This window comes from Eubalaena glacialis, chromosome 6 (genome assembly GCF_028564815.1).
Source record: "Eubalaena glacialis isolate mEubGla1 chromosome 6, mEubGla1.1.hap2.+ XY, whole genome shotgun sequence".
Taxonomy (NCBI): Eukaryota; Metazoa; Chordata; class Mammalia; order Artiodactyla; family Balaenidae; genus Eubalaena; species Eubalaena glacialis.
Window position 1 is genome coordinate 61,943,894 of NC_083721.1, and position 25,480 is coordinate 61,969,373.

Genomic DNA, 25,480 nt, shown 5'->3' on the forward strand with positions numbered 1-25,480 from the left:
ATACACTTAACCAATTCCCTAGAGTTGAACATACAGCTTATTTCTAGTTTTATAACATAGATGTGTCTAAGAAGATTTGCTATGAGCTGATAATTGTTGCTGGGTGAGGAACTCATGAGGGTTCACTATGATGTTCTTTCTACTTTTGTATATGTTTGAAATATCTACAATGAAAAGGTAAAACAAATATTCATGATAAACATTTTGTGTACAAAGTTTTTTATTTACTTGTAATTATTTTCTTAGGTTAGACTTTGGTACTAGCTGCCTGGTTCAAGATCTGACTCCATCATTATCTAGTTATGTAACTGCGGGCAAACTGCTGATGTGTTCTCAGCTTTAGTTCTCTCAACTGAAAAATGGGTGTGATAATGGTGACTGATAGGGCTCTAGTAAGGATTATCATATGACATGATATACATCACGTGCCTTGCACAGCACCTGGCACGGTGTTAGTGTATGATAAATATTACCTTGTAAAAACAAAATACTGGTTGCATAATTATATGTGTTGTGGTTATAAAAAAATCATCATGTATAAACTGAGAAACATGCCAGAAATAACACACTGAAGTGTGCATCATGGCCATCTCCAGGTGAGGCATTTATTCTAAAGATACTGACAATGCTAAAATAATTTAGACTCTTAACTACCATTATGGAGCATTTTCTATGTGACCGATACTGGACCAAATGTTTCACACATATTGATATTATTTCATTTAATCTTCACGAGAATTCTTGGAAGCAATTACTATTACTATTCTTATTTTATAACTAAGGAACTCAAGGCTAACCGATTAATTAACTTGCCCCCAAGGACACAGGAATAGAAAGGGCCTGTTGTCAAACACAGGTCTGAACCCCTGGAATTCATCCCTAAGCTATTGGAAATGGCCTTTGGACCTTGCTCTCTTTTGTAAAGACCTCAGTGTTTTTTCTTTTTTTTTTTTGGCCGCGCCCTATGGCATGTGGGATCTTAGTTCCCCAACCAGGGATCGAACCCCTGTCCCACTACATTGGGAGCATGGAGTCTTAACCACTGCGCCGCCAGGGAAGTCCCCTCAGTGTTTCTAATCTTTATCCCTCAGAGGCAGATTTAAGTTTTGGACAAAATTTTGGCCCAACTTTGGAAGTTAAACTGGACCTCTGGTTAGAGCATATTTTCCTCCCTTTCACTTTCGTCAGTATTATTTAATTAGAAAAAATGTATTCTAGAAAACAATTTTAGAGAAGAAGAAGGAGTACTCCATAAAATAAGCTGCTCTTTAAGAATGCACATCTCATGGTCCAAAAAAATTAATATACATGTTGGTTTAGAACAATGATTTCCCATTGGTTTGATTAACTTATGTCCTAACTGTAAAATAATTCATTATCAAACACACGCACATGCACACTTCTTTAGAAAACCTATAAAGTGGTCCATAGTACATATTTCACTTTAAATATATAATCTCTAAATGTGTATGCATATGTGTATATGTGTAAGATACAGACAGTGAAAGTTTGAATTTGGAAAATGCTTCAAAAGTCGAAAAAGATGGTTTTCTACAAATGTTACGAGAAATTAAGTCACAGGAAGTCTTAATTAAAAAAAAACGGTCAGATGGCAAATTAAGTCTTTTATTTTGGGTCTGGGAGGCTACTCCTGTGCAATGTACTCTAGACAAGAAACACCAAAGGGGATGCTGCATCTCTTCTGCCTCAGACAGCACGTTTATGCATCTGTATTATAAAACATGTGCCAGCACTAGCAAGCTCACAGTACGGAGCAAAGTGCTACAGTTACAGCTAGGAATCTGTATTTCAGGGCTGCCTCTATTTACCGGTCGGTGGGTTTTTTGGGGGGGATCTGTTTCTCCCCGGGGGTCCCAGTGGGGTGTTTTTTGTGGGGTGCGGTGATGAAGGAAGGAGTTTTTGTGAGTTCTATTTTGGATTTTGGTGAGTAGAAAAGCAGGGAATTTGCCAGCCTGCTACTCAGTTATACTGAAACATGATGCAAACTGCCTCAATTTGGAGCACAGAAGGTGCTGAAAAAATTTTCTGAGGAGGTCTTGAAATATCTAAGCCTGTCTTCAAGGAAGGACTCGTTTCTCTCAAAAATCACCCAGTAAATAATAGAGTATGTTGTTGTTGTCTCTCCTCCCATAAGTGGCTCCCTAAGCCACTACCCAAGGTATCACACTTGAAAGGTAGCCATTATGATATTTAAAAATTACACTGTGTTCTTTAATAATTCCCAGGAGAGTATTAAGAGGAATATGCTTGAATGTGGGCCTTCTTTACAAAGTCACGTCCACATGTGCACACTGTTAGGAGTATAGGCTGCAAATGTTTGAACAAGCTGTATTTCCATATTTGCATTGTCCAGTCTATTTTCTTTTTCCTATTTTCCTGAATATGCCTGAACACATGTGTCCAGTATAAACCTACAATTGCACGGCCATGTCTACGTGTGTTTCCAATTCCAAACTATCTTCAAAATGGTTCAGCTTTCTAGAAACACAGCCATATAATTTGTTTGATTTGAAAAACTGCTTGGCAAATGCACGCAGGTCATAATGGCAGGTAACAGATCATTTACTGAAGTGCTGAAACAAACAGAAAACAAAGTCCAGGACACCATCGCAGAGCAGCACTTCCCTTGTGAGATCCTCTCGGCTGAGGAAGGACTGAGTGAGACAATAATAAAACAAATACCCGTAGGCTTTTCAAACAGTTAACAACCCGCTCTGGGTTAGCAGCGTTTCTGGACCTTGATGGTACAATGATGTCCTCAACCCTTGCTTTCAGACACTGGATTGCTCCTTGAGTAGCCTTTATCATTTCCCCCCTCATTTTTGTTGAAGATGCCCTTGAAATTAGATCATATTTGTTCCTGACAAAGCATATGCATATTGTGGCATCACTCTAAAACCAAGGATGGGTTTTAGCTCTATGAAGAAAAAAAATTCCAACAACCTTTCATGCTGAGATTTCTCATGCTAGTTCTCAGCACAGAAGTGATTTTTTTTTTTTTAAAGTTGCATAAAGCCTAGCAAGGTTTAAGTTTTCCCAGCAAGAAGAAAGTGTTTTTCAGCTGTTAAATTTTTCAGATGCTTTTTCTGAATTTGGATACAACTCAAAAACATGTTTGTTTTAAAATGTAAACCTTTTTATGTACAGAGGTTTGCATATCGAGAAATGCTATTACTATGTTTAAAGGTACTTGCTTTTGAAATAAGGAAGTCATGGGCACTTAAATATAACAAACTGAACGTTGCATTATGGACATTTCATTAGGCACTAACATAAATACGATGTTCTGGAGGACCACGGAGCACACGTTTGCTGGCAGGATCACTTATGACACTGGAAGTGGATGTATTTCCATGTGAGAGCAAATGGTGGCCAGGTTTGGACTGAAGGGCATCCTTACAGTCATCTGGTGTGCTTTCCCAAGACCCTTCACTCCAGTTGCGTGGCACTTCTTGGCCCTAACTTGCTTGATTCCTCAGCTTGTTGACTGGGCCAAAGTTGATACAGCATATGGTATTTTAAGCACAAAAATGAAGAAACACATTGAGGTCTCAGCAGAGAGGCAGAGATGAGGGTAAATCATCAGAAGGCCTGCTGTCTGCCTATTTAATGGGTCTAGTCACTCTTCAATTTTAAGCACATTGTAGATATGTTGAATAGGAAAATATATTATCTTGATCTACCCATTTTTTAAAAAACATTTTTATTGAAGACTCACAGTAAGAAGTTCATTTTACATTGTGATCCAGTGATTGTTTACATACATACATGGAGATACACACACACACACACACACACACGTGTGCGTGTGTTCCAGAGACAGAAGGTAACCAATCTACCCGCATTTTAAATCTTAAGATTCTTTGTAATTCTATTGAGTATTTTAAAAATTTTATTTTATTGAAGTATAGTTGATTTACAATGTTGTGTTAATTTCTGCTGTACAGCAAAGTGATTCAGTTACACACACACATATATATATATATATATACATTCTTTTTCATATTCTTTTCCATTATGGCTTATCATAGGATATTGAATATAGCACCCTGTGCTATACAGTAGGACCTTGTTGTTTATCCATTCTAAACATAATAGTTTGCATCTGCTAATCCCAAACTCCCAATCCGTCCTTCCTCCCTCCCACCCCCATTGAGTATTTTATTGCTTGGAAAGTTGAATATCAAGGATTAGAAATTCAGCACACTTCAAACTTCTAATCAAGTACTTTCCAAAATTAAGAAAAGTACCTGATCTTATGGTTTAGTCTTTGAAATGCAAACAAAATTCATCCTTTCCCTTATTCATTCATAATTTATTCATTTATTTATTCTCCAAACATTTATTGACAGCCTACTATATGCCTTACACTATATACCTGCAATATTTCTAGGCCAGTTACTTCACAGTTGCTTTAGAATTTATGGCAGTGCTGGCCAGATGGTTCTTGAAAAGGAGAATCTTCCAGAGTAAAACAACCTGTTCATAGTGCTTCCTATCTAGCAACTAAGAGCCCTGATAGCATCTCTCCTAACCTCTTATTATGGTTCTAGTATAAAACCATAAGTCTATTTTTATTTACTTTTCATATTTAACCCTAATTTTAAATGTTGAGTGCAAACATGAGACTTTAAGAATATTTGAAAATAACTTTCCCAATATAAGGTCTTCCTCACATCTTACATGATACATAGAGAATATTCACACAAATTTTCCCATGCTACTGATATGCAGAAAACTGACTTACCTACTTTATAGTGATTATGAAAATAAATGAGCTAAAGCATGTGAAGTTCTAAGAAGCAGAGTAAATAAACATTATTATACTAGAACCACCAGAGACAGTGTGTCTGCTCCCCTCTTGATGAGGGCAGTATATGTACAGTAAGAAGACAGGTTCTAAATATTTATTACGAGACCTTCTTCAGGTGGGTGTGTCCTTCTATTGCAGTAGAAGCCATTATATAAGTATAGAGCTGGAGCCCAATTCAATTACTTACATGGGTCTTCCAGAAAATGGTTAAGACCAGGGACTTAGAAAAATGCAGAAGACTGACCATACACACAGGTGGAGGAGAAATGAGTCTCTCTCCTCATCATGTAGGTCATAATTCAAGGTCATGGAGTTGCTACGTTTTAAGAGTAAAATGTTTTGAGGCTTTTAAGAGAATTTTAAATGAATTAACTTTATTTTGGGAACTATGATTTGGGCATTATTAAAATATTACAATTGGATATTGTTTCATAAACATAATTATAGGCCACCTTTTCAAAAGATCTTAATAACTCAGTTTTTTTACGGGTACAGTCAGTTGTCTGTTTAAAGTTATTACATCTTCCAAATCATGTTACTTTGCACAAATGACAAACTGGCATGTGCATATCAACACAGAGAAAGAAGGAACTGCTAAGGTCATGTAATTAGGGACATGGCAGGCTTCAAGCACGGAGGCCAAAGGTGCCAGAAACATGGGCAAACAGCTTAAAATTGTCCCTTCTTTTGTTTGTGCATTGTTTCTATATGGAAAATTACATTTCTCTGAGAGTATATGTGTAAATATGCATCTGCTAGTATTTTGGCAACTCTAAGTTACCTAAATTAGTTTTGATCAACACTGTCGGATTTTTAAACCCACCAACGTAATAAAAGCAAGTTTAAAAAAACACAAACAAATCCTACAGTACATTGTGTGCTCTGCTGTTCCAAGCCTCAGTTTCAAGACAAAAGGAGAGCGAGACTTTGTCATTTGCTAGCTGTTAATAATCAAGAGAAGATCTGCCAGACAAGCTCTTCGAGGGCTCTGTCTGTCTGGACCAGGTATATACTGCAATACACAAAGGGCTTTGCAGGGGGAGAAAAATGAGTGTTCATGGACAATGATGCAGCTTTCTTAATTAAGATTTTCATTACTGATACATACATTAAGTTCTGCAACTGCAAGAGCCAAAGCACTGTCATGTGCAGGTAGATGTCCCTGATTCCACCTTCAGGCAGTAAAGCTAAAACATATTAAATGTGCACCCAGCAAATGTTGTGGGAGCCAGGAGAGCTCCAGAAATATTTCTGTTGAATGCAGAGAGGCCCCATTAAAAGCAACTTTGTAATGCATCTAATAGGCAGGAGAAAAGCCCATACCAACAGACAGTGCGCGCATGTGCTCCTGTACGGGACTGCTTTGAGGGTCCAGCCACAGACAAAGGTAGCTGTAGCTGACCTAGAAATAATCTCTACAATCACATCAATAGCTCAGGCCTGAAAAGGACCTTTGATCTTTAAGGTTTTTTAAATGCCTGTTGTTGAGAAAGGAAATAAATGACTGATTTGGGGTAGTTTTTGGAAGATGGTAAAGACTCCTGTCCAAAGCTGGCCTTGACTCTGTCCCTTTGGGTCACTCAGTCTGTTTTCCCTGGATCCTCAGGCTGGTCCACAAGTCAGTGTGATCTGCCAAGGGTGTACTGTTCCCATGAAATAATCTGACTGTGGTGTGGGGAAATCTTTCTTCTTAGATCAAGTTATTTTTTGCTAAGAGATGAGAGGAAAGTAAACCCCTGCACAATCCTAGAAATGGATGAATATCTAGAGTATGTGTTTTCGATTACATCTTAACTAAAGCCTAACTCGTTTTAGGGTTGCTGGCACTGTTAATGTGCACCCAGCTCTCCCTTGTTTTTCTGGCTTCTAATTGCATCCCTTCCTGTTTCAAAGTCTGTGTCCCTTTGCGGGGCTACCCATAGAGCTCCTGTCTCCTCTCTAAAGAAAACCCCTATCTCTTGGTCATTACCAAAGACGAAATGATTATTAGACACTGAACTTCATGAAAGATCATTGTATCACAACAGTCAAAAATTATACATTCATTTCCTATTAGGTAAAAGCATTTACCTGGAATTTAAATGTAATCCCTCATTTTCTCACAAAGAATAAACCAGAATCCAATATCAAAATCACTCAAAAGGATGTCTTTAAAGTGTTTTGGCTATAGTTCTTTGTTGTTTGAGGAAAAGGGGAAAATTCCCAATAATAGTGGCCAGTAAGATCTCTCTTGGATTCCTGCACCAAGATTCAGATCTCTGAAGTAGTTTTCTGGATGTTAGTGTACATTTCTGAAATTCTTTTCCTAGGTATATCAGAGAGTTGGAGTGGAGTGGTGAACACACAGCCTACTGTGAGGTGGCTGACCTCTGTACCAATTCTAGATGAGTGATGTTAATGACTGGTGATAATAAGATGATCAAGAAATTGACTCTTTATAAATAGATAGAGATAGATAGATATAGACACATTGTCAACAGATACTTCATGCATTTTGGGAAAACTAAACAGTATTAAGGTTCTTCCTAAGCTTCATTGAAAAGTCCTATTATAAAACTGGTAGACTGGTAGTCATATAGGCTCAAACACATTCTAGAAAAAAAAAATCTACATTTTCTTACTCTCCTCCACCACATTTTATGATTGTGGTGTCCTCTTTTGCATCTTCATGTTCATCCTTTTGCTGTTCATTGTGGTTATCATTGCTTTCACAGATTTTTTTTTTTGATTTTTAAAAGAATATACATATGTATAACTGAGTCACTTTGCTGTACAGAAGAAATTAACACAACATTGTAAATCAACTATACTTCAATAAAATTAAAAAAAACTGGTAGAGGAGTATGTGGAATCTATTGGTAAAGAACTAATGTAGTGGACACTATTCAAGTCTGATGATGATGGAGAAAAGCAGGGGGAAAAATCCCAGAAAATGATTCTAACTAGAGACTTCCTGTTACTTCTCTTATGCGTCCTTGACTAGGTTGTAAGGACCAGAAAGAAGGACATTGTCGGAGGATTTAAGTGTAACTTTTACTCAAATTCTGTCATGAGACACAGGCTTCTCTCACCCAAAATACAGGGTTAATTTTAAATTAGAGGTGATAATTATTTTCCATGTACTAAAAGCCTAGAAATTTCCAGGAAGGAACTAAAGGTGGAATCAGTTTTACCCTACCAAAGTGTGAGAGGTAAGGTGGTCCATTTTAAATAATCTGGAAATGATTCTCTGGAACAAGGTAGGTATGCCTGATTTGTCTTCAATAACCTCACATTAGAAGAAATGAGAAATAACAGAGACTACAGAAAGAGTGCATAAAAGAAGAATCCAATGAAAGAAAAAGAAAAAGAAAAACCTTAATTTTATCACTACAAAGACCTCCTGTGCAAGAGAGTAGAAAGACTCTTTGAATAAGTAGGTGGCATATATACCATATATATATGTAATGTATACCCTATATACACACCTTTGCCCAGCTTTAAATTGGCAACCATGTTTGGGGAAGAAAAGAAAAGGGTGAGAAAGAACATGAGGAAGACTCAACGTTAATTAATAACACTCAACATTAACCATCATTATTGGGTCCCTGTTTGGCCTCTGAGTATAAGCTATGTTATAGAGGGAGGGGTATAATATGTGAAGTTTTCTAAGGGCATCATTAAGAAAGCCAGACATTCGGCACTCTGAGTTGGCAGTATGGCAGCGCGGTCTCTAACTGCTCCAGGGGCATCACTGAAACCCAGCTCGTAGTCACGTGCTCCCACCTCCTGGGCAGTTTCACTGCTCAGGTAGAGGAGTCATTTACTAGGCCTGGTTCCTACCATTTGCCTTAGCTTGTGGTTGGCTTAAAGGAGCTTCTGTACAACCTTGAACATGATTGCCTCTTTTCTGCTTTCTTTCTGGACACTACCTAAGGATTTAAGGCACTGCATATGACTTTCAGACATGGTTTTCTGTTAAAGAGGGAGAAAGGATGCCCCGGAGCACGTGCCATCCCTTATCATCTGCAAATGAACTTTTTGTGCTGAAGGAATGCTCCAATTACCACTCAGAACAGCGCTGCACAACATCTGCCCCTCTGAGAGGCTTGGGGTACACACTCCGGGAATCAGATGCTCCCTATCCCAAAACACAGGGAAGATGCTCTGTCAGTCTGCACTGTGAAGGGCAGGGGCTGATGCTGTCAGTGTGGCATTTCTGCCTCTCTAGCGTCTTTCACTTTCCCTGAAGTTGCTGATAAATATTCCATTTCATTAAGTATGTAGTAATACACATGGGAGTCAGAGAGAGAGAGAGGGAAAGGTGGAGGTCACTGATGACATGGCCTCTAGCACTTTATTTATGAGAACATCCAGAAATCTCTATCTACGTCTGGTAGAAGAATAGTGTCAATTCTGCCCTGGAGACATGGATCAAGCAATGTTGCCAGTGTGTATTTTTCCCTTCCCAATAACTGACTGATTCTGGAGTCTGATGGCAGAGCTCAGATGATCATTTTCACATTCATGTGAGTGAGCAATTAGCCTGCCGCTTTGGGGGATGGTGATGTCAAATAAACATGAATGTATGTAACCAAGGGAAGTACTATCAGTCCCTCACCCAGGAACTCCGCGGGTCCCCTGAGTAGTGCTTTTCCCCCCACAGCTTTCGCTGGGAGGGCGGTGAGGGTGTGGGCTGCGTGCAGAGCACAGGAAACAGTGCTGGGGGTGACCTCACAGGACCTGAGGAGCACTGCCTTTGAGCAGAGGATGAGACTAAACAACTAAACACTTGTGAGGCTGCTCATTTGCCCTCTCCAAGTTTTTACTGTATTATTCACCTTTTCATTGTTGACTTATACCTACTCTTAAAATATTAGGGATATACAGCAGAAACTAACACACCATTGTAAAGCAATTATACTCCAATAAAGATGTTAAAAAAAAAAAAGAAAAATCAGTGAAAAATTCAGCCAAAAAAAAAAAATATTAGGCAGATGTCACAATATTTTCCCCAGTTTTTTTAAAAAAAATACTTTCTACCATAGTGATTTTTATTTTCATGTAATAAAATTTAATACATTTTTCTTTAAGTTTTCAGACCTGATTGTATGCTTGGAAAAAGCATCTCATACCCTCAATACGAAACTCTTCACTTATATGGCAAAAAGTACAATTGACAATTATAGAATTAGTGAAGATGCAGAGAAATGGGCAGCCTCTTTCTTTGCTGGCGGGGGTATACATTGATACAGTTTTGTTGCAGGACAGTTTAGCAGTAGATAAACTTTACTTTGGCAGTTCCACTACTAGAAATTTATCCTAAGGAAATAATCAGGCAAGTGAATTTTTAAAAAAATGCACACATGTATAGAGATGATTACTGTAGCATTGTTTAGTTAGAAAAAATTTCCAAATATCCTAAATATCCATCAATAAGTGACTAATTCAATAAATTACCCTCCACTGGAGTACAATGTGGCTGTCAAAAAGATAATGTAGATCTATATTTATTAACATGGAAAATGCTTATTACAATGTTGAGTAAAAAAACAAGATTACAAAACAGCCAGTAGATTTTCCTTTCATTTTGAAAAGAGAAAGACAAAGAGAAAGAAAAAGAGACAGATAAATAGATATGTTTGGAAATGTATTCCCCAAAGTGTTACCAGTGGTTATCTCTGGGCAGTGAGATTTTTGAATGGATTTTTTTTTCTTTTATATCATCATTGTAACAAATGCAAGCCAAACTAAATGTATACTTCAGAAGTAAAAATTAGAATTTTAACCTTAGGGGAAAAAAGCTTAAATTCTGCAACAACTACTTAAAAATTCAAATATGAGTTTCATAGTCTTAGCAGTTAGTAACTCTCTTAAATAGGGTGACCATTCTCTTGAATGGGTGGCATCACTGCCTGCCTCAAGTTTCCTCCAAGTTTGACAATTCAGGTGACACATTATAGTTCTCACCTTAAAAGACTTTAAAGTATAAAAGCTCAAATACTGGAAATAACCCAAATATCTATACCTAGGGCATTGTTAGGAAAATTCTGGGGATTTTATATGACAGAAAATTATTCAGACATTATGGTGGCATTTACAAACAGTATGTAATTACACTGAGAAGCACTTGTTAGTAAAAAAAATTAGGATACAACCCTATACATACAGTGTATGCTCAACTATGTTAAAATTCAGAGAAAAGACTAGAAGGTGATCTAAAAAATTGTTAATAATAGTTTTTTTCTGTTTAGTGGGATTGTGGATGTTTTCTCCATACTCTATACCTTCTTAATATTTTACAATAAGTGTGAATTATAGAATCATGAAAGAAGTAAATATTAAAAAAAATACAGCTGCTTTGCTCAGCAGCTGCCAAATTTTACCCCAGATGTATCTGCAATTTAGTTTTGAGTCAAATGGTCCTAATGTCATTTCCTAAAGGGAATTTAGCAGAATGGAATGTGTTCAAATAAAGGAAAGCTGTCATTACCACCACCTCTTTGTAAGCCACCACTTTATAATGCTTAGAATAAATCTGAGTGAGGAATCCTACTGCTACTGGAATTAGGAATTTCCATATTCTTCAGATCTTCTTCATATCTTGTCTTACATTACCAGAAGCTGGAATTTAGTTAGTCTATAGCACTCTGGAATGTCTCCAGGTCTGGAAGCTGTTTTGGAAGCTGACGGTGTAGGCCACCATTAGGAATGGAGGCTCATCTACTCATTTCAGGTGGGAGTTCCCTTGAATGACAAGGGTGAGCTGCTATATAAGGTCTTCTATAGATAATTAGCTTTCTTTTTCTTATTTTTTTCTTCTCTCTCATCTACCCACTCTTCTTCTCTCCATCCCTCTTTTAAATAAATCACCTTTCTGTATAGTTAGAGGGAAGCTTTTAAAATTTAGAGAAAATTCACACGGTACCAATACCACACTTCAAGTAGATGATCTAATTGTTCCTAAATGACCGTATTTTAGCAAAATGATGATGGGAGAAATCAGAATTGTCACTCATATTTGTATGATGCATATTAGAGGCTTGGCAATAAGGCAGACAGTAGATATTTTGTGAGAAAGCAAGAAAATAATTGGGTAATGCCAGGATGGGAGGAAGGAACGGGCAGAAGAAAGAAAAGTAATGACGTGGGTTTCTGTGTCTTTTGGTAAAGGTTATCTAATCACCTGTTCCTGGCCTTTTGGACTAGATGGCAGCCTTTAAACTTCACTAGACTGTTTTTTCTGTACCAAACACAGTGCCTGGTGCAATGTAGGTACTCATCAGATGCTTAGAGAACTGAACTGAGCCCTTTCACTGCCTTTTCATTCTGGCCTCTAATAGAACCAAAAAGAAGCTAAAAACTCTAATATCTTTTCATGTACATTAGGTAAAGCTCCATCCTAATTTGAACTCAAGTGCACATCTCCTCTGAGTTTCCACCTTCATCACTGAACTGCTTCATCACTGAACTGCTGGAGAAAATCACACAAGACAGACAGGTACCACATTAACCCACCAGGCTCACCTGGACCTTCCACACTGCCAAGGAGAATCCTACTGTTTTTCTGGCTAACCTACTGTCCCATTTGTCCCAAGAACTATTTTAAACCTCTACTTTCCTCGAATCTCCTCCTCACTTATTCTTAGCAGGACCTTGCTCCCTAGGAGCCATCACTTGGGAAACCTCTCAACTTCTCACTATCAAACCTACACATGGCTCGCATCTATCCCTACCCTTCCTTCTTTTTTCTTGTAACTATAGAAGAGATGTCCCTCCTTCTCTCCTTCCACTTGTGCTCAGGAGTCCATGTCTCTGTCCTTATCAGGAATCTTCCACCACCAATCATCCCATCCTCTTGTCTCTCCTGTACACTGAATCTCTCCTCTCTACTGTATTCTCCTAAGCATATAAAGATGCCAGTATCTCCATTTTTTCCCCCAAATCTTTGACCTCACTCCCCCATTCCAAAGATATTATACTAGCTCATTTTCTTTTCCTTTACAGTAAAACTTCTAAGACTGATCCACATTTGCTGTCTTTGTTTCTTCACTTCTTACGCTTTCCTCATCCTATGACGAATAAATTACTGCTTCTACCTCTTCAACAAACCACCTTTGGCTAAGGTCAACAATAACATCCAGATTAATATATTAAGTGATATATTTTTCAGTCCTTAACTTACTTGACTTCTCAGTGGTCGCTACTGACCGCTCTCTTTGAAACACTTTCTTCTCTTGGCTTCCGTGCCAATGTTTTCTGATTTTCCTACTACCTCTTAGCTGTTCCTTCTGAGGATATTCACAGCCTCATTTTTCTCTACCAGCTGATTAAATATTAAGAGTTCTTCAAGTCCCAGTTGGGGCCTTCTTCTCAATCCAACCTTGCCCCTAGGCAATTATCATCCATGCCAACAGCTTCATTCGCCTTTGCTTTACTTCTGAATTCCAGTTGTATATATTCCTCTGCCTACTCAATATGATCACTTATCTCTATCAAAAGCATCTGACAGTAGACATTTTAAAAACAGATCTTATGATCTTTTCTCCAACCCAGTTCTCCTCTGGTGTTTCATACAACCCTGAGTGGCACCATCCTCCATATTGTTTTACAAGCATAAAACCAGTAGTCATAGTTGCCACTTCTTTCTCCTTCATCTCCCACATCCAATCCATAAGAAAATCCTGTATATTTTGCTTCTGAATTACCTCTTGATTCCATTTATTATTCTTCCATTCCCTTTGTCACTACCCTAGTCTATCTCTTGTCTGTTCTATTACAGCAGCCTCCTTACTTTTGCTCCTTCTAGACCATTTACCATAATGAAAATAGCTTGATCTTTTTCTTTAACTTTTAATCTCAAGATTATGGTAGTTTATCATGCAATTGTAAGAGATAATACAGAAAGATCTGGTATACCCTCTACCCCTCTATTATTGATATATTGGCCCAATATAATATCTTGTTTAACTATGGTACAATATCACAGTCAGGCAATTGATATTGGTACAATCCATCCACCTTATTCAGATTTCACTCATTTTGCATGCACTCATGTATGTGTGTGTATGTAGTTCTACGCTATTGTATCCTTATGTATAGATTTGCATGGTCACCACCACAGTCCAAATACAGTTACATCATAAGAATATTCTGGCCTACACTTTTACAGCCACAGTCAGCTCCATCTCTCCCCCACTCCCTAATCTCTGATAACCACTAATCTGTCCTCCATCTTTATAATTTTCTCATTTCAAGAATCCTATATAAATGAAATTGGCTTTTTCACTCAGTGTAACACCTTTGCTATTAATCCAAGTTGTTGTACATACCAAGAGTTCATTACTTTTGAGTGCTGAGCAGTTCCATGGTATGGTCGTACTACAGTTTAACCATTCACTCATTGAAGGACATCTGGGTTGTTTCCAGTTTTGGGCTATTTTGAATAAAGCTGCCATAAATTTTGATTTTTGTGTGGATATGTTTCTGCTTGTTTGGGATAAATGTATAAGAGTAGCATGATCTTTTTAGAATAAAAAATTGATCATGCCACTTTCATTCTTAAATTTGCTTTCCTATTGCCCTGAGGCAAGTCCTTAATATGGCCGACAAAGATCCTGATATTATCAGGCCCTGTATTATCTCTTCAGCCTCAACCTGGCTGCTTTTCACCTCATTCTCTCTATTCTGCTATATTCAGGGCCTTCATTCATGCTGTTCCCTCAGCCTGGAAACCTCTTCCACCACCTAATCTCACTTCTTATTTTTCATCTTCAGATGTCAGCTCAATGTCACTTCCTCAGGGAAGCTTCTCCTGTACTTCCAGACTCACTTATTAAATATTCCCCTCCTATATTTATTATTATTATTATTAAATATTCCCCTCCTATATTTGTTCTTAGAAAACCTGGCATTTTTATGTCATAACAGAAAGCACAGTTTGCAATTATAAGTTCTTTCATGTGACGGTTTGGTTAATATCAGTCTTTCATCCCCCAAATTATAAACTCCAGTAGGGCAGAGTCCATGTCTGTTTTGCTCATTATTATATTTTCAGCACTTAGTGGACATTTACTTTGTGTTTAATGAAATTCAGCCAAGGCTTTTAAGACAGATAGTCTTGGATTCAAGTTCTATCCCTATCACTTCCTAGGCATTCTTGGAAAAATTACTCAAACATACAAAATCTCCATTTTATCTTCAAAATTAGGATTATAACATCATCTATTTAATAAGAGTAGTTGAAAAGGTTAAATCATATAACCATTACAAGTATTTTGTCCACTACCTAAAGAAAGGCAAGCACTCAACAAATGTTATTTCTTATTGTTATTACTAGTTTAACAAAAGATAAGAGTTTTTGTATTTTTTTTCCCAAGTAGGTTTTAGTCCATTATCTTCATTTCTTGCTTGTCCCTGGGATTCTGATTCTGGTAACTTTGAGAGTCTGAAAAGGATCCCTTAGTTTAGGTCTCCAATAATTCTATGACTACTGGTTTCAACCTCAGGTATGTCCCCTTAGGCAGATGAGAGCCTTATTTGGCCTCTTGGCTCTGGTTCCCATTTTCATCTTACTCAATATTTCCTCTTCTTGTTTTCCAGCCTGTGGATCTTAGGGTTTATAGGAATGCCTCTTCCCCACTCCCAATTTCCATAGGGAAGTTTTCTAAACATATCTTGCCTCTGGCCTCATTCCTTATACTTCTCCATGGAGGAGAGTCATCATGTTGGTAAGACAGCCCTTGGTCCATGTTTCTCAGTTAGGTGGAACTGATCTATCAAAGTTTATAAGTACAGGAATTTAGACTTTCTCCTTCCTTGACTACTTAGACTAGTGGGAATTAGTGATCTGGAAAAGTGTTGTTCTTATGCAGACCCAAATTTTCCCCTGGGAGGAAGGGAGTCAGTGAGCTCTTTTTACCTCTCATACTAAGTTAACATCTGTCCCCCGAGACTTTGGCAAAAATTTTGGTTCCTCAGCCATCAGTTCTTTTGTCTTATTTTCCAATGGGTTTAGAATTTGAGTGGGGAAAAACAGTGCTATTTATTGTACCCCTTCAAAGATTCCCACACTTAGGTTTATGCTTTTGCTTGGAATACCATTCCTTTATTCTTCATCTTGTTTACATTCTAGCCATTTTCAAGACCCAGCTAAATCGCATTTTACATGAAGTTTTCCAGCCCTCAAGGCTCTCTTTCATGAATGAAATCCTATAGTACTTATTGGAATGTCTCATTCCTTTTGGAATTGTTATTTATTATTTTCTATGCATATGAACACTCAATAGTATGACTTCTTTTCCTAACTGAATTTTAAGTTTCTTAAGAGCAAGCAAGGGCAATGTCCTAGTTTATGTTTTAACTCTCCACTAAATATGATTCTTTGTATATAGTAAGCACTTATAGCTTATGGATGATTGTGTTTAAGGCCGGCCTACTAACCAGGCTTTGATTTGAAGGCCCAAGTTACAATTGATATGGCTTAGTGGCTGGATGGTTCCTGAAGGGTTAGGGTTAGGGTTAGTGGTGGCAGTGGCCTAAGAAAGAAAGGTTAATATGAGTGTGTCCCTGAGATGTGTATCAGTGTGTTTTCATTTTAGTAATATACTCCCCCCACTTCCTTTATGAAAAGCATATGGAAAGCATGGCTTAATAGGTAGAAAGGCTAAGAGAAATGCAAGCAGAGGGAGGTAATGCTCCTGGCTGTGGTAGACTGGTCTGCAGAAGTGTTTTGATTCTCTGAATTAGTCAAAAGATTGAAAAAAATAGCCACTACTACTACAGGAAAAAAAAATGAGGAGGAAGGGTCCTGAAAATGGTATCTGAGCAATGAAAGACAGTGAATATTTTAAAGATCACTGAATTTAATTTATTCAACCTAAATGCATAAAAGTACAGGTGGGGACATTATTTATGCAGGTATATGCAAATCACTTTATAAAATAGGCAAAGCCCTTCTGCTTTTTATAAGTTGCCAAGGTGGTTCCTGATATTTTAAAAGCTATGCACCTTTCATGCAATTTCCTAAGAGTTGGAATCCCTCTGTCGGAATCATAGTCATTGTCAGAGCAAGTTTATTTTTTTTCTCTCCTCTGGGACATTGACAAGGCTCTCATAACCATCACAAAAAGAGTGGTTTCCACAGCGATGTGACTGGAAAAAATCACTTGGAAATCACTGAGGAGCAAGTCACAATGTTCAAAGCAGAGAACATAGGCTTTGAAAACATGAACCCATCTGACCTCTTGAATTTAGAACAGTGAATTCCTGAGCTCTGAAACATGGGGCCCGGCTGTGCATGCCATATTGGTGCTATAAGACTGGCAGTAGGTTGGCTGTGGCATGGTCTATTTCAAACTCCTTCACAGTGCCCAGTGTTGCATGTTCCCAGATGACATTTGGTTGGCAGAAGCCGGGCCTCCAAAGCTGGCAGTCTGGAATGCAGCCCACTGTGTTTTGACAAACACATAATTGACCATCTGATCACCAGCCTACGTTCTGCACTCAGGTCACTGAAGGGACCTGGGCTTTCAATAGGTCTCTACTCCTTATCTTGTTCATCTCCTCAAACCTCTCTCCAGAAAGTAATACAGAGAAGACTTAAACACACCCACAGACATCCTCTCATTTGCAAAAGAGAACATGGTACACACAACATAAGCTGTTGAAAATTTCCTTTAAATTGTCCTGGCAGCCCAAAGTGAACAAGAGGAAAGCACACTTATGGTGAACTCTAATTCAGAAAGAAGGAACAAATATACTGCATTGTTTCAATACCCGGCTGTGCATAAGTTGCAATTCAGCTCAATGGCCTGGAACTTCTCCTCAGAAAAGGGAAGCAGTGGGAAAATGATAGGAAACTGGGGCAATGATTGACTTTAGGGGGATATTATTAAGAAATGGTTTCATTTTCAAGTGAAAGAAGAGAAAAGCGGGACACTGGCAATGTCCTCTCCTTTTCTGCCTGCCACTCCCCCAAGGCCACTATGGGAGAGAGAGACACACATCTCTGGAGAGCAGTAGGTCAGCCTCAAGTTGCGGTCTCTGGTGAAGGTCCCATAAAGGTGCATTTTGGCCTGAAATTTGGCCCCAAACAACACATCAACCTTTCTCCTAGAAGGCAAAGATTATGCACGGGGCCAAGCCAGGCTGGCATTAGGCAAATGTCAATGTCTATGTCGGCACTACCGAATCGCCCCTCCCCTCCACTCCCAGCCCCACTGCACAGTTCAGGCCCTAGGTTTTCATCTATGACCTGGTCTCCCTTTTCTCAGTCACCAGACTGCTCTTCTTCTAAAACATAAATCTACTTAAAATTCTTCAAAGCCTCCCCAAGCCTGCTGCTTCCTGTCCAAACTTCTTTGCTCGGCATACAAGGCCCTCGTGATCTGCCTCCTGCCCACTTTCCAGCCTCATCTCCTTTGAAAGGATCCCCTTTCAATCACCAAGCTCTAGCCACGAACTCGGGATGCGGCTGCTGCACAGATGCCTCCTGACTTCCCTCTGGCTTTTTTTCTGATTATGATCCCCTTTTGCTTTCCCCTCCCCCCATCCACCTGGTAAACTACAATTCACTCTTTAGACTTTCAGGCCCAGCTTGGGCACCTCCCATATGCAGGCGGGCGCTCCCTTCTTGTTCCCCTCGCTACATCTTGTATATACCTCCATTCCAGTGCCTATCACATGGCATGGCCTTTATTTACTATATATCTCCCCTACTGGACTGTGGGATTTTTAACAATGGGGACCATTTCTTATTTATCTAGCAGTTTTAGGAACTGAGCATAGTGACGAGCTTTCCATAAATGTTTGTTGACTGAAAACTGAATGAAGAGCTGCGCATGATAATCAAAACCTAAGCCAAGCAGTAGTATTAGCTTCTAGAAGCAGGGTAGGGGCCTACTAGCAATCTAATGAAGGCAGAAGACCCCAGCAGTAAGGCACTTTAGACGGTTATCACAGGGTGAAAGGAAGAGTGAGGGATAGAGGGTGTGATGGAGGAATGTCTTGTTAACAGAGAATGTAGGCAGTTAATTTTCAGCCTTTTCAACATTTAGTTTTCAATATGGAAAGGTGTTGTTCTGAGAATGAACCTTAGTCCGAACTGTAGAGAGGTCTACCTTTCAAGAACCTAGTTTCTCAAATAGGGCGAGTCTGTGCTCTCTGCTTCAAGGCAGCATGGCAGGTTATAGAGGGCTCCTCTTTGATCTGCTAAAGATTAATGGGATGAAACACTTTTGGGGGAACATCTGGAAGCTATTCAGCTCCTATTGAAATCTGTGTCAAATCCAGACTGGGACTCTGGACTAAATGCAGTGCCGAGGAGAAAAAAGTTGAACAGGCAGAATGCTGCACCTGTCTGGAGGAGGCCATTAAAGAGGCACTAGGAACCAGAAGCACTGGGGAGATAATGTTTTGATCTGTCCCCAGGGAACTTTTCTTCTCCCTTTGACGGCACCTGGGGCACCACCTCTGGAGCCATCAGCTGTGTCTGTGGGGCACTTGAGGACAGCAGGACTGTCATAGGCCTTGTCACCTTTGAAATAAAGGCAGTCTCAGGATTGGGAACAATCTAAGCAAGCATGAAGCCTGGCCTGGGGGGTGGGAAAAGGTTAGTGGATACGTGGATGGGCTATTAGCCCATTCAGGTCATTTGCTCAGCCCCCTCTCTGGTTAAAAACTTGGATCTCTCTAGAAGCTGCGAGATTGATGGTTGATATAGCATAGAATCAGCTTCACATTTTCCTATGAGCCAGAGACAGCCTTTCAATTACGTTTTTTATCTCAAAGGTCTCCCCTCGATTTCTAATCCGTGACCCAGGTCTCCAGGCTGCTGCACTGCTTGTGTCTGAGGCTTGCCCTCCAGTGCTGACGTCATAATAGCTGAGCCGTGCGGGCAGAAGTGCACGGTGCTGATTCATCCCCGGTGATGTGAGGATTAATGCCTTGTCTAACACAGAGCTATTATGTGAACTGTTTTTACACAAAAGAACTGCAACAAAAATGATTTGCCAGTCAGAGGACTAGAAATATGCAGTGCTAGGTAACTGGAGTCGGGATGCAGAGACGTAAAGTGGTAACCACAAGCATGCACGCTGACACCCTCCGAAGCACTGACAGACCCACTCTATCAACACCAAGAATGAGGAATAACAAGACTTGTCAGGGGCAGAGAGGACCCACCCCTGCTGTATAAATGCATTACACACAGCACCAGTCTCTGGGGAGTTTAATCAATCTCCTTTCTCTGTCAAATAAATGTCACTTTAGACTTTAGCCTTAGCATCCTTTGGAGGATTCTACTCCCCTACATATATTTGCAACTAGCTTCTAGGAATGTGAGTGGAAGCCACACGCAAGCAAAAGAGCCATGGGAACCTCCTTTCTGTGCAAATGATTGCAACACAAGAAATACCTCAGAGTGTGAAGGAGTCGGTGAAGATAGTATGTTGTGAATAAGGGACAGTGTTCACCAGATAGTGAGAAGCAGCTGGAAGGATGCTGATAATATTTATCACGTGAGGTAACTGCCATTACCTGTAGCATATCTTGGGTGGTGTCTCAGGTAGTGACTTTGATTATTTGGGTTCGTGGCCCTAGAATCTCTTTCAAGCAGCTCAAGGTGAAATTTATCCAAACCAACTCAGTGCAGCCTGATTTGGGCTTTAAATTATAAATGTTCTCTCTTTTCATCTGAAATCAAGTTGTGTTTTTTTTTTTTTCCCCAAATGACTTTCCATCTTTTCTAAAAAAAGAATGGTACCTTCTATAAACCTCCTGGCACATGATTTCTCTCTCTCTTTTTTTTTTTTTCTGGACTTTACTATTTCACATACAATTTTAGCCTAAATAACTAAAGTTTTGTACTTCAGTCTTGTACCTCCTGTAAAAGGATATTAGAAATTTTGTCCAAAAAATGAAAGCTCTGATCTAGAAGTTGAAATTAAAAACTATTGGGCCTAGGGATGGGTGTATAACTGAAGAATAAATAATTGCCCATTGATTGACAGTGGAGCAAAAGCCCAACTGTGGCTGGTATCTGGCTGAAGAATGTAAGCTGTAGTTTAGAAGAGCAGTGACTTTTGCAAACAGCAGCCGTGGCTGAGTCAAAGGAAGTCTTTATATAAGTCCAGTGGCTTGGGCTGCTGGTCTTTTCAGCCCCCTCATGATGGCAACTACTACTACCACCAACAGCATTGACTCCAAACACAAAAGAAGCTAATACACACTGAAGAAGCACTGGAAACCACAACAATGTCAACTGGAGAACATGCCAATAAAGACCCAAATTTCCCAAATCTGGTGCTTTTTTTGAAAAGTAAAAAAAAACCACTTTTACTTACATAAAGAGAAGGGGCAGGCCACAGAATGACGGTCAAGGAACTGAAAATCAAAGACAAAACAAGGAATTAAAAATAAACCCAATGATACTGTGGAGAGAAGGAAAGCAAATCTAAGTTTAGACAGGACTAATTGCTCCTAAAGCATGAGCAGTGAGAGCCCATTTTGTCACCTGGAGCCCAAGAAAGAGGAGATTCAGCCTCGTAAAATTTCCAAAGGTGTGACCTGCTGCTATCTGACCAACACAGAAGGAGTGCCAACCTCTTTCTTTGTCAGCTTCATTCTGATCGAAATCATACGAGCATTATCTAGAGCTGCGCTGTTCAATACAGTAGCCACTAGCCACATCTACCTATTTAAATTTAAAATATTTAAAATTTTAGTTCCTCAGTCTACTAGTCACATTCCCAGTGCTCCACAGCCACCTGTGGCTAGTGGCTGCCTTACAGATAGAACGTTTCTATCGTTGCATAAATATCTATTGGGCAGCACTGATGAGAATAGATAAAAGCTTTACTATGTAGTGCGTGACAGATCTTAGCTAATTTTGACAAAGATGAGTGAAACTGATAAACTTTGCTTCTTTTAAGGGTTAGATTTAGTATGTTTAATGCCCAGAAGATACTCTGGGCAAATTCAAAGCCTCCATGTATTGTCAATTGTTAGCTGAGGACTGCTATTGCCTTGTCTACCCTGTCTCACCAGCCTAAGAGTGTCCCCTCTGACAAAATGATTTTAAACGAAAGCATTTGTCCCCCAAAATGCATTTTTAATAATGAAAACTTCAGGTTTGGGGGGAGTTGACCTTAACAGTTTCTCATTCTATATTTCAAGTCTGATAATTCTCCTTTGTAATCTTCAACACACAAGCCAAATAAGCGATTATGGGACTGGCCTGTTTGCCACTGTTTTGATAGCTTTTCTTACAGAAGAATAAAACTGAAGTAACAGAAGATCCAAGAGAAATTAATAAACCAAACAAGGATGCTGAGAAGACAAAGCAGGTCTCCCTACCCCACCCAACTCAAATATGTCAAGGACTTAATATACACTGATTGAATTCTTGTCTCTCTGATACCATGATTTTAACCACTTCACATATGGCCTTCAGAAATATGAAAAACAAACTGTATTAAAAGAGATCAAGTAGAAGGACCTGACTAAAGCATAGAATAAGGCTAAAGTAGAAAACTAGCAATTAGAGACTTCACTTCTCAGCAAGTTTTCTGGGAAAATGCACCATCACAGAGGTTCCTCCAAAGAAAAAGTTTTTCCTTTTATGGACAAGGTGAAACCCTGTTCCATGAACATGCAGGAGTGAAGTATGGTGTTCCCCTCTTTGGACAAGAAGAGTTAAGATGAAAATCTGCAGCCTGGACCATAATGTATGCCAACACAAGAGAGGCTGGAGGTCTCCAATGTTTTGAAATTGTTTCACAAAATTGATGAGCTTAATAAAAATTTTAAGCAAGATAATTAACTTATGTATGATTCATTGAAAGTACACACAAACTTGAAATACGTACATATATATATATATATTAAAAAAAGACCAACTAGCCTCAACGACTTTAAAGCTCTAAGTTTTGCTACATTCCAATCCCTTCCACAAGCTAGGATCCTAGACCACTTCACTGGTGCATCTTTTAAAACCTTTTTCCTTCCTTCCTTTCTTCTTTTCTTCCTTCCTTCCTTCCCTCTCTCTTCCCTTTTTTCCCTCCCTCTTCCAACCTTTTTGAGCTTGCTTTCTCTCCCAACCCTTGAGAAAATGGAGAAAAATATGATTAGTGGTTATCTATGCAATATGCTCACTTATTTTTCTGTTGTATGTTATAAACCCAGTAAGTCTCAATAATAATTATGCTCTTTTTGAACTATACTTAGTATTTATGCTCTTATATCTGAGAGCATAACTTTCCTTTCTAGGAAAGGAGTATTTATTCATAAAAGTTAATCAGTCAAAATTAAATTTTTGATGTGATCAAAAGAGATCGATGTAAACTGTACCCAGATTGATTAATACATCCAAGGTCTGGAATGAAAAGCTATCTTTCCTGGATGTCAAATGACACACAGGCTGTCAATGACAGGAATCCAAGATGGAGAGAAAAATCACAGTGTGTATGTCACAGTCTAAGACAAATTAAAGCCAAGGTAAATTGAAGATTTTATTGGATATAATTGTTGTCTTTATGTATTAATGAAAAACAATACTATCTATCCCAAATTTAATACTAAGGCTAAAAATTTAATCTCAGAGTTCTTATACAATTTATAAACATTCATAAATGTCAAAAGGCCCCATTTCTTGACTGAATTACAATCTGCTATGCAATTTTGAAAATATGTATTAATCTACATGGGTTTATTTTTGTTCAGTTCAAATTGTTATTTTATTGATATGTGCCCTTTCTGCCTAAGTGATATTCACCTTGTATGTTTGTAAATTGTTTTCATCTGAAATGCAAAGAATTATCTATCATAGTTTTGCATAAGCTTAAGAACATTTGCATTAAGCATGCTGGGTTCAAAGCACAAATATCTAGCCAAGAATATAGAACTATAAAGCCCCAAATGAATCAAGACCTTAAAACCTGGCGGGGGAGGCAAGAGTAGAGAGGGGGAGAAGGGGTGATTTGTAGTGACGTCTAATTTTAGTTTTGTGATTTCTGAGTAGAAATTATTATATAGTATCAATCTCCAAGCAACTAAAAGTATTATTAACTGTAACTTAAAGATTAGTCCATTCTGATTTCCGTTTATGTTCTACGGCAATGGTTCCCAACATCTGAGGTGATACAGATCCCTATGAGAATTTCTCCTCCCAGAAATTCTTCAAAAACAGCAAGTTCCAAGCATCTCCCAAAGTCCCTGAAGGTCTTCCAAGAATTCCAGGTTAGTAACCCTTGGTCTAAGGGGAGAGGGGAGAAAATGCTCTTTCAGTCCCCCTGCTCTTCACCTCTAGGATGTTTTAACAAGTCGCTATAAAGTTAAAGCCAGGAGTAAAATGAAATGTACAGAAAATGGATCTCTACATGGGTGAGTGTGTGTCACTAGAGACACACAGACTCCTTTACAGGACTTCCAGACTCTGACTTTCCTAGTCCCTTATAAATTCTTTTTTAAAAAGTCCATAGAGCCTTAGGAACAATGAGGTAGAGGAATAGTGAGCAGAGAAATGATAATAAGAGTTACTAGTCACTGAGTACTTTCTGTGGTTCCAGGCATCTTAAGTAAATGTTTCTTAAGTTTGAATACGGGTGTACCCAGGGAGGTGGAGCAGTCTGACAAGAGTGTGCAAAGCCACAGCATAAATAGTAAAGACACGGCTGTCTCTTCAGAGGGTCAGTTGTCTCTGTGACTAAGTAATTTAACCTCTTATTTGTATATGTACTCATTTATCCAATAACTATTTCTTGGACGTTATAGAAAAAAAGAACAGATCCTGTTCTTGCCCTCATGGAACTTCCGGTTTAGTGAAACAAACAAGGATAAATTGAGGGGTAGAATGCAAAATGTGTATGTATCTTGTAGGATGAAACCCGAGACCTCACTGAAAAGCCTTATTTGCAGCAGACTGTTTCAGGTGATGTCCAGGCACCCCGAATATCGGATGCTCACCTTAGCTTGATGATCACCTCCCTGGAAGAGTTTGAAAAGCAGCATTAACGGTATATCATTTAATCCTGACTACAAGAGTAAATACTATTACTTCCACTTTACCAGAGGAAAAAGGGAGATTTGAGAAATTAGGAAACTTACCCTAAATCAGACAGCTGCTGGGATCTGAATAAGTCTGTACCATTCTGAGGTCTACCTATTTATAACCCTTAAGTTCCAGTACCTATAGGTGTTTCCCACTTTATGTTTGCCCTTGAAGTCTGGCCTCATTAAGAATTTTGTAGCCTAGTTTAAGTTTCTCCTTTGGAAGGAGACAGTTTTGGCTTGATTTGCATTCTAAATATTTCAGGGTGGTAAGGGAAAGCTACTATTGTACCCATTTTTGGGTGCAGAAGCTGAGACACTTGACAGCTGAGGTACCTGGCTGGGTTAAAAAAGGAGTCTGGGCTGTCAGTCTCTCGTTCCTCTTGACTAACTCCAAGCCTAGGCAATGGTACTGTCCAAGGGCTTTTCCGCACGTGGGATTCACACTGGCTGATAAAGAGTGAGAGAAACTTTGCTAAGGGAAAATAATAGTGCAATAAAAAAATGGAAAATAAGTAATCATAACTCACAAAAACTGGTTACTTTTAGCATTGTGAATAGAAAAGGGAGAGCTTATTCATCACAAATGAATCAGAAAATTAGAATGTGTCACAGCATTGA

At 38.9% G+C, this 25,480-nt stretch overlaps 1 protein-coding gene across 10 annotated transcripts in view; it reads right to left on the reverse strand.

Annotated features, from left to right (window-relative positions):
* The window catches only part of ZBTB20 (zinc finger and BTB domain containing 20), a 795,186-nt gene that overhangs the window by 146,115 nt on the left and 623,591 nt on the right, over positions 1 to 25,480 (reverse strand). For 9 of the 10 annotated variants that reach the window (XM_061193112.1, XM_061193110.1, XM_061193108.1 and 6 more), the window contains one exon: positions 21,157 to 21,196. The exons of the other annotated variant lie outside the window; for it this stretch is intronic. The gene's annotated coding sequence lies outside the window, so the exon portion shown is untranslated. The remainder of the gene's footprint in view (positions 1 to 21,156; positions 21,197 to 25,480) is intronic. 10 annotated transcript variants of the gene reach the window in all.